At 40.4% G+C, this 13606-nt stretch overlaps 1 long non-coding RNA gene across 1 annotated transcript; it reads right to left on the bottom strand.

The window, feature by feature from the left end:
• Positions 1-213: 213 nt before the first annotated feature.
• Positions 214-4188, bottom strand: LOC106580805 (uncharacterized). The gene is made up of 3 exons (XR_001322967.3): positions 1242-4188; positions 957-1118; positions 214-760 (listed from the first exon to the last, which is right to left on the bottom strand). It is a non-coding gene; the product is annotated as an uncharacterized LOC106580805 (long non-coding RNA).
• Positions 4189-13606: the final 9418 nt, after the last annotated feature.

Below are 13606 nucleotides of genomic sequence, written 5' to 3'. Positions count from 1 at the left end.
TCTTAACACCACTGTAGCTACACTAAAACTTTTCCCTGTAAAATTACAGTATTAAACTGGCAAATGTGGTGCAGCATTGCAGGTTGTCTTTAGAAGACAGCTCCCTGAAATGTAATATTGTAAGAAAAACAATACGTGTACAAATATATATATTTATTCAAATTCATAACAAGAATTTCACTTGAAATGCACTTTAACCACAAAGAACAACATTTGAAAAGAGCAACATTACAACTCCAGATAGTAGGGGAGAGAGAGAGAAAGAGATACAATGATAAGAACATTGACAAATAATGGTCAGTAATGTACTTCACCATACACAAACCAAAACATCAGAATAGGTCATTCTTAAAAATACAGGATTATGTAAGATTTAAAAAAACCTCTAAACAGATCAATGAAAAATAGGGAAACAACAGTTGAACAGGGAGACATTTTTACAAAAAACAATAACAAGAACTGCTTGCCTGGCTGTCGTTGAGAGAGAAACGAGAGAGAGAGAGAGATCGAGAGAGAAAGGGGCTGAGAGAAAAGTGGATAGAGAGGAGAGAGCAGGGCTAGACTGGAGCCAGAGAAGCATGCTACCTCAAGACAACACAGGCTCCGGGATGGAGCAAACAGATCATTTGCTGACCCAACCCACATGGCAGGATTTCTGAGAGAATGAGAGATGCAAACAAGTCTCGAATAAATCTCGGTGGCGTGCAGGTTATCACCCCCATTTTTGAAACTCTGATCCTCCTTAGCTCTGATACATCAACTAAGACAAACATGTAAATAGAAAGAGAGATTGCTATTACTATCATTACTACTACTATTGCTATCGCTACTACTATCAATACTACTACTACTACTATCAATACTACTACTACTACTATTACTCACTGGTTAAAAAGGCAGATGACAATTGACAAATAAAGTTTGTGTTCATCAGGTGTGTGTGTTTGTGTACCTACATGTTGGAGTTTTTCCTATCAAACTCCTTCAGGTCTGCGAGAAAGCGTGTAACATCTTGGTCAATTGGCAATGACTTCCTCTGAACGACCTTTCCGGTCTTGCGGCTCACTCCTGCTTTCGCTGTGCATTTGGTTCCTTAAGGGTTTATTCAAACCAGGAACCTGCACAACCCAACATAGAATATATTAAATCAGTTGAAGCATTGAAAAAATTACAATAAGAAATATCATTGCAATGTAACTAACAAATGCTAAATGTAAGTGTTGGATCAATGAATCAATTACCTCTATCAGCTCCAAGGTTGCAGAGGCCAACTCCTGTTATTCTATGTTAAAAACATAGAAAGTGCTGAAGAGCACAGAGAGGGCAGCAGCAAAGTTGGACTTACTGTCCAAAACACAGACCACTCTCCTCTCGATCGACACCATCCATTTTGAGGAACCCAATAGAATATTTCCTGAAATACACAAAAGTACACGACACAAATAATTTTTCCAACAATTGTTTACAGACAAATTATTTCATTTATAATTTACAACTCCAGTGGGTCAGAAGTTAAACAGCTTGGAAAATTCCAGAAAATGATGTCATGGCTTTAGAAGCTTCTGATAGGCTAATTGACATTATTTGAGTCAATTGGAGGTGTACCTGTGGACGTATTACCTTCAAACCCAGTTCGTCTTTGCTTGACATCATGGGAAAATCAAAAGAAATCAGCCAAGACCTCAGAAGAAAAGAATTTAGACCTCCACAAGTCTGGTTCATCCTTGGGAGCAATTTCCAAACGCCTGAAGGTACCATGTTCATCTGTACAAACAATAGTACGCAAGTATAAACACCATGGGACCACACAGCCGTCATACCGCTCAGGAAGGAGACGTGTTCTGTCTCCTAGGGATGAACGTACTTTGGTGCGAAAAGTGCAGATCAATCCCAGAACAACAGCAAAGGACCTTGTGAAGATGCTGGAGGAAATGGGTACAAAAGGATTTATATCCACGGTAAAACGAGCCCTATATTGACATAACCTGAAAGGCCGCTCAGCAAGGAAGAAGCCACTGCTCCAAAACCCCCATAAAAAAGCCAGACTACGGTTTGCAACTGCACATGGGGACAAAGATCGTACTTTTTCTAGAAATGTCCTCTGGCCTGATGAAACAAAAATAGAACTGTTTGGCCATAATGACAATCATTATGTTTGGAGGAAAAAGGGGAGGCTTGCAAGCCGAAGAACACCATCCCAACTGTGAAGCACGGGGGTGGCAGCATTATGTTGTGGGGGTGCTTTGCTGCAGCAGGGACTGGTGCACAAAATAGATGGCATCATGAGGTGGGAAAATGATGTGGATATATTGAAGCAACATCTCAAGACATCAGTCAGGAAGTTAAAGCTTGGTCGCAAATGGGTCTTCCAAATGGACAATGACCCCAAGCATACTTCCAAAGTTGTTGCAAAATGGCTTAAGGACAACAAAGTCAAGGTATTGGAGTGGTCATCACAAAGCCCTGACCTCAATCCTATAGAAAATGTGTTGGCAGAACTGAAAAAGCGTATGCCAGCAAGGAGGCCTACAAACCTGACTCAGTTACATCAGCTCTGTCAGGAGGAATGGGCCAAAATTCACCCAACTTATTGTGGGAAGCTTGTGGAAGGCTACCTGAAACGTTTGACCCAAGTTAAACAATTTAAAGGCAATGCTACCATATACTAATTGTGTGTATGTAAACTTCCACTGAGAATGTGATGAATGAAATAAAAGCTGAAATAAATCATTCTCTCTACTATTAATCTGACATTACACATTCTTAAAATAAAGTGGTGATCCTAACCGACCTAAAACAGCAAATTGTAACTAGGATTAAATGTCAGGAATTGTGAAAAACTGAGTATAAATGTATTTGGCTAAGGTGTATGTAAACTTCTGACTTCAACTGTACATATATACAAATCATGTGTAATAGTACAGTATAAACACCATTAATCATATAAACATAAAAACACTATTCATTACATCTGCCATGAGGAACAGAGATTCGTCGTCCTCTGGGTCATCAACAAAAGAATGGCAGCAGTGGCTGTTAGATCGTCATTGCCTTTGATGTAACTGTCGGTTTCATTTAGCAGGCACTGGATCTCTCTCCTCAACTTGGTCTTTTGGCTTTTAAAAAAGTTTACAATTCTCTTACCCTTGTTCAGGAGAGCTTGAGTCAGGTGACTGTCAATCACAAGTATTGAAGTGGTCGCAGAGCCATAACTTGGTGAAAAGGAAAGGCCACTGTTCCTGGAGGACACTGATGCTTGGAGGTGGACACGTGTCCTATCCATTGTTACAGATCATATCCATTCTTAATTTTCTTTAAAAAAAAACTGTGTTAGGCTACGCGCTGCACTCCATACCAGCATAAGAGGACAAGCAAACAATTTACAGATACATTTGCATATTTTAGTAGTTTTATGTATTTTTGTAATTTAAGTCCCTTTTATTGCATATACCTCGCTCCCTCGTAGCATTAACCATTTATTTTGAGGGCAAACAAACTAACTATTTACAGAACCTTTTTAACCTTGTGCGTGTGTGTATATATACTCTTAGGAAAAAGGGTTCCGAAAGGGTTCTTTGGCTGTCCCCGTAGGAGAACCCTTTTGGGTTCCAGGTAGAACCCTCTGTGAAAAGGGTTCTACATGGAACCCAGAAGAGTTCTACCTGGAACCAAAAGGGTTATACATGTAGCTGGAATCAAAAAAAGATCTTCAAAGGGTTCTCTTATGGGGACAGCCAAATAACCATTTTAGGATCAAGATAGCACCTTTTTTCATAACAATGACATAAATATGATACATTTATCGATCAAGATCTCACCTCTTTGGTTGAAGGACTGAAGCAATTCCCGGCACTGTATTGGCGTCAAATGGTATTTCATGTCCTCCAGCTGAACATATTCAAGGTCGTTAATATTCTCCACTCCAACATTTGCCCTCAGATGATCTGACAAAGATCTCACCATCTCGGTCTCCAACTCGGACAATTGGTGTTTAATTGCATCTTGAAGACCCTCCATGCCTACACTGGTTAACCTCTTACATCTAGACGTTCCGCTAGCGGAACACCTGCTCCAATATCCAATGATAGGCGTGGCGCGAATTACAAATTCCTCAAAAATACAAAAACTTCAATTTTTCAAACATATCACTATTTCACAGCATTTTAAAGATAAGACTCTCCTTTATCTAACCACACTGTCCGATTTCAAAAAGGCTTTACAATGAAAGCAAAACATTAGATTATGTCAGCAGAGTACCAAGCCAGAAATAATCAGACACCCATTTTTCAAGCTAGCATATAATGTCACAAAAACCCAGAAGACAGCTAAATGCAGCACTAACCTTTGATGATCTTCATCAGATGACAACCCTAGGACATTATGTTATACAATACATGCATGTTTTGTTCAATCAAGTTCATATTTATATCAAAAACCAGCTTTTTACATTAGCATGTGACGTTCAGAACTAGCATACCCCCCGCAAACTTCCGGCAAATTCACTAAGAATTTACTAAATTACTCACGATAAACGTTCACAAAAAGCATAACAATTATTTTAAGAATTATAGATACAGAACTCCTCTATGCACTCGATATGTCCAATTTTAAAATAGCTTTTTGGTGAAAGCACATTTTGCAATATTCTAAGTACATAGCCCAGGCATCACGGGCTAGCTATTTAGACACCCGGCAAGTTTAGCACTCACCAATATCAGGTTTACTATTATAAAAGTTTGATTACCTTTTGTTGTCTTCGTCAGAATGCACTCCCAGGACTGCTACTTCAATAACAAATGTTGGTTTGGTCCAAAATAATCCATCGTTATATCCGAATAGCGGCGTTTTGTTCGTGCGTTCCAGACACTATCTGAAATGGTAAATCAGGGTCGTGCGCATGGTGCAATTCGTGACAAAAAAAATCTAAATATTCCATTACCGTACTTCGAAGCATGTCAACCGCTGTTTAAAATCCATTTTTATGCCATTTTTCTCGTAAAAAAAGCGATAAGATTCCGACCGGGAATCTCCTTTTAGCTAAACAGAGGAAAGTAAACAAAGCTTTCGGTCGACGCGGGCACGAGCCTGAGTCTCACAGTACTGTAACCAGCCACTACCCAAACGCGCTACTTTTTTTCAGCCAGAGCCTGCAAAGCCACGATTCAGCTTTTTACCGCCTTCTGAGACCCTATGGCAGCCGTAGGAAGTGTCACGGGACAGCTAAGATCCTCACTCTTCAATAAACAGAGACAAGAAGAACGACACCTTGTCAGACAGGCCACTTCCTGCCTGAAACCTTGTCAGGTTTTTGCCTGCCAAATGAGTTATGTTATACACAGACACCATTCAAAAGTTTTAGAAACTTTAGGGTGTTTTCTATCCATATGTAATAAGTATATGCATATTCTAGTTACTGGGTAGGAGTGGTAACCAGATTAAATCGGGTACGTTTTTTATCCAGCCGTGAAAATACTGCCCCCTAGCCATAACAGGTTAAAGGAGAACACACTGAGTGATGCAGGGACACAACAAAGCAACCTGACACTTCATAAACTGGTAGTGGGTAATAATTACTCAGACTATCTTCATTAACACACACATAATTAACTTCTTGGTGACGGGGCAGTATTCGGAAATTGATGAATAACGTGCCCAAATTAAACTGCCTGCTACTCGGGCCCAGAAGGTACGATATGCATATTATTAGTAGATTTGGATAGAAAACACTCTGAAGTTTCTAAAACTGTTTGAATGATGTCTGTGAGTATAACAGAACTCATATGGCAGGCAAAAACCTGAGAAAAAAATCCAACCAGGAAGTGGTTTGTAGTTTTTCAACTGATTGTCTTTCCAAACTACAGTGTCTGTGGGTTCATTTTACACTTCCTAAGGCTTCCAGTAGATGTCAACAGTCTGTAGAACCTTGTTTCATGCTTCTACTGTTACTGGGCAGAGAATAAGAGCTGTCTCAAGCCTGGGACCAGTGAGTTTTTTACTGCGCATGCACGCAGGTGCGCCGCTCCTTTTTCCTCTGTAATGAATACGCTATTGTCCAGTTGGAATATTATCTAAGATTTATGTTAAAAAGACCCTAAGGATTGATTGTAAACATCGATTGACATGTTTCTACGAACGGTAATGGAACTATTTGACTTTTCATCTCGGGTTTTGCGCTCACGCATTATGCCTTTGGATTAGTGATCTGAACACGTGAACAAAACGGAGGTATTTGGACATAAATATGGAGTTTATCGAACAAAACTGACATTTCTTGTGGAAGTGGGAGTCCTGGGTAGAGGTCGACCGATTAATCGGAATGGCCGATTTCAAGTTTTCATAACAATCGGTAATCTGTATTTTTGGCCACCGATTTGCCGATAATGTTTGGGTTTTTTAAAACTTTTTTTTAGTTTTTTTTGCACCTTTATTTAACTAGGCAAGTCAGATTAAGAACACATTCTTATTTTCAATGATGGCCTAGGAACGGGGGTTAACTGCCTTGTTCAGGGGGGATTCGATCTTGCAACCTTCCGGTTACTAATCCAATCCAACGCACGAGGAGCCTGCGTGGCAGGCTAACTACCTGTTACGCGAGGGCAGCAAGAAGCCAAGGTAAGTTGCTAACTAGCATTAAACTTATCTTATAAAAAACTATCAATCTTAACATAATCACTAGTTAACTACACATGGTTGATGATATTACTAGTTTATCTAACGTGTCCTGCGTTGCATATAATCGATGCGGTGCCTGTTCATTTATCATTGAATCATAGCCTATTTCGCCAAACGGGTGTTTGCATTGTCGTTGCACCAATGTATCTAACCATAAACATCAATGCCTTTCTTTAAAATCAATAAACAAGTATATATTTTTAAACCTGCATATTTAGTTAATATTGCCTGCTAACATGAAATTGTGTCACATCTATAGCGTTCTTTGCACGCAGTGTCTGGGTATATGCTGTAGTTTGGGCCACCTGGCTCGTTGCGAACTAATTTGCCAGAATTGTACATAATTATGACATAACATTGACATAACATAACTCGTAAGCATTCATTCAGACAGCACTTTCGTGCGTTTTGCCAGCAGCTGTTCGCTGTGTTTCAAGCTGTTTATGACTTCAAACCGGGTGGGTATAATTTGTGGAACGTTCCAACAGGAATCTATTCCAAAAACTTCGGAAATAACAAGGTTGCCAAAAAACAATGCATACAAAGTTGTATAGCAGCAGAATAAGATACCGGGTAGTGAGTGGTCTATTTCATTGCGTTTTTCACTCATCACGTTTATTCCGAAAAATGTCTGTCCTCACTCTGGTTGCCTATAGACAAACATTAAGAATAAGCTACGTGGTGAGTTGATGCCTATTCGGCAGCTAGTTAGCTAGGTTTGTATGCGTTGTTGGTTGGCAACCTTTTAATTTACGTTTTTTGGAACAGATTCCTGTTGGAACGTTCCAGAAATTATACCCACCCCTTCAAGCCTGTCAACTCCCAAGATTAGGCTGGTGTAACCGATGTGAAATGGCTAGCTAGTTAGCGGGGTGCGCGCTAATAGCGTTTCAAACGTCACTCACTCTGAGACTTGGAGTAGTTGTTTCCCTTCCTCTTCATGGGTAACGCTGCTTCGAGGGTGGCTGTTGTCGATGTGTTCCTGGTTCGAGCCCAGGTAGGGGCGAGGACAGGGACGGAAGCTATACTGTTACACTGGCAATACTAAAGTGCCTATAAGAACATCCAATAGTCAAAGGTATATGAAATACAAATCGTATAGAGAGAAAGTCCTATAATTCCTATAATAACTACAACCTAAAACTTCTTACCTGGGAATATTGAAGACTCATGTCTTCAGTTTTGCTTGTGGGGTAGCGCCCTTGCACCAAAGAATCACTACTTGTTAAACTTCCCCGACCTCATCCTGCAATTTGGGCGACTCATTCGTTTGTGGACACCGAGGCTTGAGAGCAAGCACTCCTACTTCAAGGAGTGTGCCAGAAAACATGTCTGAGAGCCACCAGTTACACCAATCAGTGGCCAAATGTTTCCACATAGCATTGAAGTTGTTGGTGTCGTGAATTAATTTGAGGAGCAATTATATAACAATGCCATTCAGGGAGCTGTACAGTCAAAGGGTTCACAAAGCAAAGCACTGCAGAGGTGTCTAAAATTGTATACAAAGTAAAAACACACTAAAGGCCTTGAGAAAATGATTACGGATACACATTTTGGAAAGATCTTACTGATTCTGGTCACAGAATCACAGGTTTATTTAATTATTGGGGTGTATCATTCTGTGTCACAGGTCGATCTCGTGGTTCATTTTATACCAGATTCTCTGATTAACCTCTCTGCGACATGTGGGACGCTAGCGTTACACACTATCAACAGCCAGTGAAATAGCAGGACGGCAAATTCAAAACAACAAAAATCTCATAATTCAAATTTCTCAAACATACAAGTATTATACACCATTTTAAAGATAAGATTCTCCTTAATCCAACCACAGTGTCCGATTTCAAAAAGGCTTTACGGCGAAAGCATAACATTAGATTATGTTAGGACAGCGCCTAAACAAGAAAAACCACACAGCCATTTTCCAAGCAAGGAGAGGCGTCACAAAAACCAGAAATACAGCTAAAATGAATCACTAACCTTTGATGATCTTCATCAGATGACACTCCCAGGACTCAATGTTACACAATACATGTATGTTTTGTTCGATAAAGTTATTATTTATATCCATAAACCCCATTTTACATTGGCGCGTGATGTTCAGAAAATCTATTGCCTCCAAAACTAACGGTGAATGAGCACATCAATTTACAAAAATACTCATCATAAACGTTGATAAAATTTACAACAGTTATTGAAAGAATTATAGATACACTTCTCCTTAAAGCAACCGCTGTATCAGATTTCAAAATAGCTTTACGGCGAAAGCACATTGTTCAATATTCTGAGTACAGAGCTCAGCCATCAAAGCAAGCTATACAGTTACCCGCCAAGTTCTGGAGTCAACTAAACTCAGAAATAGTATTATAAATCTTCACTTACCTTTGCTGATCTTCGTCGGAATGCACTCCCAGGACTAGAGGTCAACCGATTCTGATCTTTAAACGCCGATACCGATTATTGGAGGGCCAAAAAAGCCGATGCCGATTAAATCGGCCAATTTTTTGTTGTTTTGTTGTTGTTTGTTTATTTATTTATAATAATGATAATTACAACAATACTGAATGAACACTTATTTTAACTTAATATAATACATCAATAAAATCAATTTAGCCTCAAATAAATAATGAAACATGTTCAATTTGGTTTAAATCATGCAAAAACAAAGTGTTGGAGAAGAAAGTAAAAGTGCAATATGTGCCATGTAAAAAAGCAAGAGAAGTGACAATTTCCCTAGTTAAAAGAAAGTCATGTTAGCAGGCAATATTAACTAAATATGCAGGTTTAAAAATATATACTTGTGTATTAATTTTTTTAAGAAAGGCATTGATGTTTATGGTTAGGTACACATTGGTGCAACGACAGTGCTTTTTTCACGAATGCCCTTGTTAAATCATCACCCATTTGGAGAAGTAGGCTGTGAATCGATGAGAAATTAACAGGCACCGCATCGATTATATGCAACGCAGGACACGCTAGATAAACTAGTAATATCATCAACCATGTGTAGTTAACTAGTGATTATGTTAAGGGTGATTATGTTAAGGTTGATTGTTTTTTATAAGATAAGTTTAATGCTAGCTAGCAACTTACCTTGGCTTCTTGCTGCACTCGCGTAACAGGTAGTCAGCCTGCCACGCAGGCTCCTCGTGGAGTGCAATGTAAGGCAGGTGGTTAGAGCGTTGGACTAGTAACCGGAAGGTTGCAAGATCGAATCCCCGGGCTAACAAGGTAAAATTATCTCATTCTGCCCCTGAACAAGGCAGTTAACCCATCGTTCCTAGGCCGTCATTGAAAATAAGAATGTGTTCTTAACTGACCTGCCTAGTTAAATAAAGGTTAAAAAAAAAATATATATATATATATATATATATATATATATATATATATATATATATATATATATATATATATATATATATATATAAAATATATAAAATGCTGACTACCGATTGTTATGAAAATTTGAAATCGGCCCTAATTAATCAGCCGACCTCTAGTACATTCGCAATAAAGCTACTTAAAAACCTACCAGCCAGGCTGCAATATGAAAATTACACTACCCCCAGCCATTAAATTGAATGCACACACCAAAAGAGCTGTCAAGCTATACGTTACCATGCAACTCATGCCAACCACAATCTAAAAATATATATATATACACTGCTCAAAAAAATAAAGGGAACACTTAAACAACACAATGTAACTCCAAGTCAATCACACTTCTGTGAAATCAAACTGTCCACTTAGGAAGCAACACTGATTGACAATAAATTTCACATGCTGTTGTGCAAATGGAATAGACAACAGGTGGAAATTATAGGATATTAGCATGACACCCCCAATAAAGGAGTGGTTCTGCAGGTGGGGACCACAGACCACTTCTCAGTTCCTATGCTTCCTGGCTGATGTTTTGGTCACTTTTGAATGCTGGCGGTGCTTTCACTCTAGTGGTAGCATGAGACGGAGTCTACAACCCACACAAGTGGCTCAGGTAGTGCAGCTCATCCAGGATGGCACATCAATGCGAGCTGTGGCAAGGTTTGCTGTGTCTGTCAGCGTAGTGTCCAGAGCATGGAGGCGCTACCAGGAGACAGGCCAGTACATCAGGAAACGTGGAGGAGGCCGTAGGAGGGCAACAACCCAGCAGCAGGACCGCTACCTCCGCCTTTGTGCAAGGAGGAGCAGGAGGAGCACTGCCAGAGCCCTGCAAAATGACCTCCAGCAGGCCACAAATGTGCATGTGTCTGCTCAAACGGTCAGAAACAGACTCCATGAGGGTGGTATGAGGGCCCGACATCCACAGGTGGGGGTTGGCTTACAGCCCAACACCGTGCAGGACGTTTGGCATTTGCCAGAGAACACCAAGATTGGCAAATTCGCCACTGGCGCCCTGTGCTCTTCACAGATGAAAGCAGGTTCACACTGAGCACATGTGACAGACGTGACAGAGTCTGGAGACGCCGTGGAGAACGTTCTGCTGCCTGCAACATCCTCCAGCATGACCGGTTTGGCAGTGGGCCAGTCATGGTGTGGGGTGGCATTTCTTTGGGGGGCCGCACAGCCCTCCATGTGCTCGCCAGAGGTAGCCTGACTGCCATTAGGCACCGAGATGAGATCCTCAGACCCCTTGTGAGACCATATGCTGGTGTGGTTGGCCCTGGGTTCCTCCTAATTCAAAACAATGCTAGACCTCATGTGGCTGGAGTGTGTCAGCAGTTCCTGCAAGAGGAAGGCATTGATGCTACGGACTGGCCCGCCCGTTCCCCAGACCTGAATCCGATTGAGCACATCATGTCTCGCTCCATCCACCAACGCCACGTTGCACCACAGACTGTCCAGGAGTTGGCGGATGCTTTAGTCCAGGTCTGGGAGGAGATCCCTCAGGAGACCATCCGCCACCTCATCAGGAGCATGCCCAGGCGTTGTAGGGAAGTCATACAGGCACGTTGAGGCCACACACACTACTGAGCCTCATTTTGACTTGTTTTAAGGACATTACATCAAAGTTGGATCAGCCTGTAGTGTGGTTTTCCACTTTAATTTTGAGTGTGACTCCAAATCCAGACCTCCATGGGTTGATAAATTGGATTTCCATTGATTATTTTTGTGTGATTTTGTTGTCAGCACATTCAACTATGTAAAGAAAAAAGTATTTAATGAGATTATTTATTTCATTCTGATCTAGTATGTGTTGTTTAAGTGTTCCCTTTATTTTTTTTAGCAGTATATATAGACTACAAGGCTAAATAAAATGTCAGTATGTGCCTGATGTTTCAGAAATCATTAATTTAATGTTGCCTAATTAATGGTTGGATAAGGATCACTTCTGAAAGATAAGCAAAAGCACGAGGAAAATTAAAATCAAGCGGGAAAATGCCACGACCATCGCCCGAATAATGCTAGCATGCTAACAACACAATCTGAAGAAAACGAAAATAAAATATAACTTTAATATTCTGCAGGGTGAAATATCAGTCTGTGCCTGCTGTTGCTGAATTGATTAATTTAATGGACTAATAAGGATAACAAAAGCATAGCGGGCATATTCCACTACACTTTTGCTAAATCACACGAACCCAGAGACTGAATAGAGCTAACGTTAACCAGAGATATTTAGAGAAAGGTGTCCAATGGAGTTCGCCATCTCTGAGCTATAGTTAACGTTAGCAAGCACCATTCCCCTTTCATCTGAGGGCTTCCATTCCTCTCATTCCAACTACAGAATCATCCAAAACGTATACACCCCAAGGCAAAATGTCAATACGTGCCTGCTGACAAACTAAAGGTGTATTTGACATAGCTAAACTCTCGCTCCCTCCCTAAACGAACTGTATTTTTGTCCGGTGAAGCCTACGGCCACTATGCCACTAATACCATAGCTTTAGCACCATGTCATGCACCCACCGGTTAAGTAGCCTATCCAAACAAACACACATCTGGATTTCTGCCAGTTGTTAATACTAAAATGATTTGCTCTACAGCTACAATATCACTGATTATTTTACCAGCAAGAAAGATCAACGCAACAGACCGACATGTCAACTTGACGATACTGTTAGCTAACACAATCCAAACAAGCTAACGTTAACTAGCTAGTTAGTAGCTTAGTTAAGAAAACCTGCAGTAGGTATATAGACGTATATGGAATTAGTACATACCTAGCAGCTGCTCAAAAATATTTAGACTTGTCCATGAAAATACAAAATAAAATAGCTCGAGTAGAACAGAAAGCTTATGTTCTCAAGAGTCTTCCCTCACAGACCATTTGACGCAGAGCATCGCATTAGTGTAAATCAAGTCTGTTCTCAAGGCAGGCCTGGTTGTAGATAGGTTCGAGTCGCGTCGAGGACATTGTTAGCATTTTAGCTAATCTTTACCTAATTATCCTAACCTGCTGCGTTAATTCTCGTAACCTGCTAAGAAAAGCAACTTCTGCTAGTCAAAACCGGTGCCCTCCAGGACATCTACACCACCCGATGTCACAGGAAGGCCAAAAAGATCATCAAGGACAGCAACCACCCGAGCCACCGCCTGTTCACCCCGCTACCTTCCAGAAGGCGAGGTCAGTACAGGTGCATCAAAGCTGGGACCGAGAGACTGAAAAACAGCTATCTCAAGGCCATCAGACTGTTAAACAGCCATCACTAACATTGAGTGGCTGCTGCCAACATACTGACTCAACTCAAGCCACTTTAATAATGGGAAAATTGATGTAATCAATTTATCACTTGCCATTTTATATTATTTATATTAGATAATGTTTAAATAACCTACATTATTCATCTCATATGTATATACTGTACGCCATACCATCTACTGCATCTTGCCATCTTGATGTAATTAGATGTATCACTAGCCACTTTAAACAATGCCACTTTATATAATATTTTCATAACCTACAATACTCATCTCATATGTATATACTGTACTC

This window comes from Salmo salar, chromosome 20 (assembly GCF_965601325.2).
Source record: "Salmo salar chromosome 20, fSalSal1, whole genome shotgun sequence".
NCBI lineage: Eukaryota > Metazoa > Chordata > Actinopteri > Salmoniformes > Salmonidae > Salmo > Salmo salar.
The sequence above is the reverse complement of the archived record's forward strand: the minus strand, read 5'-3'. Positions and strand labels throughout refer to the sequence as shown.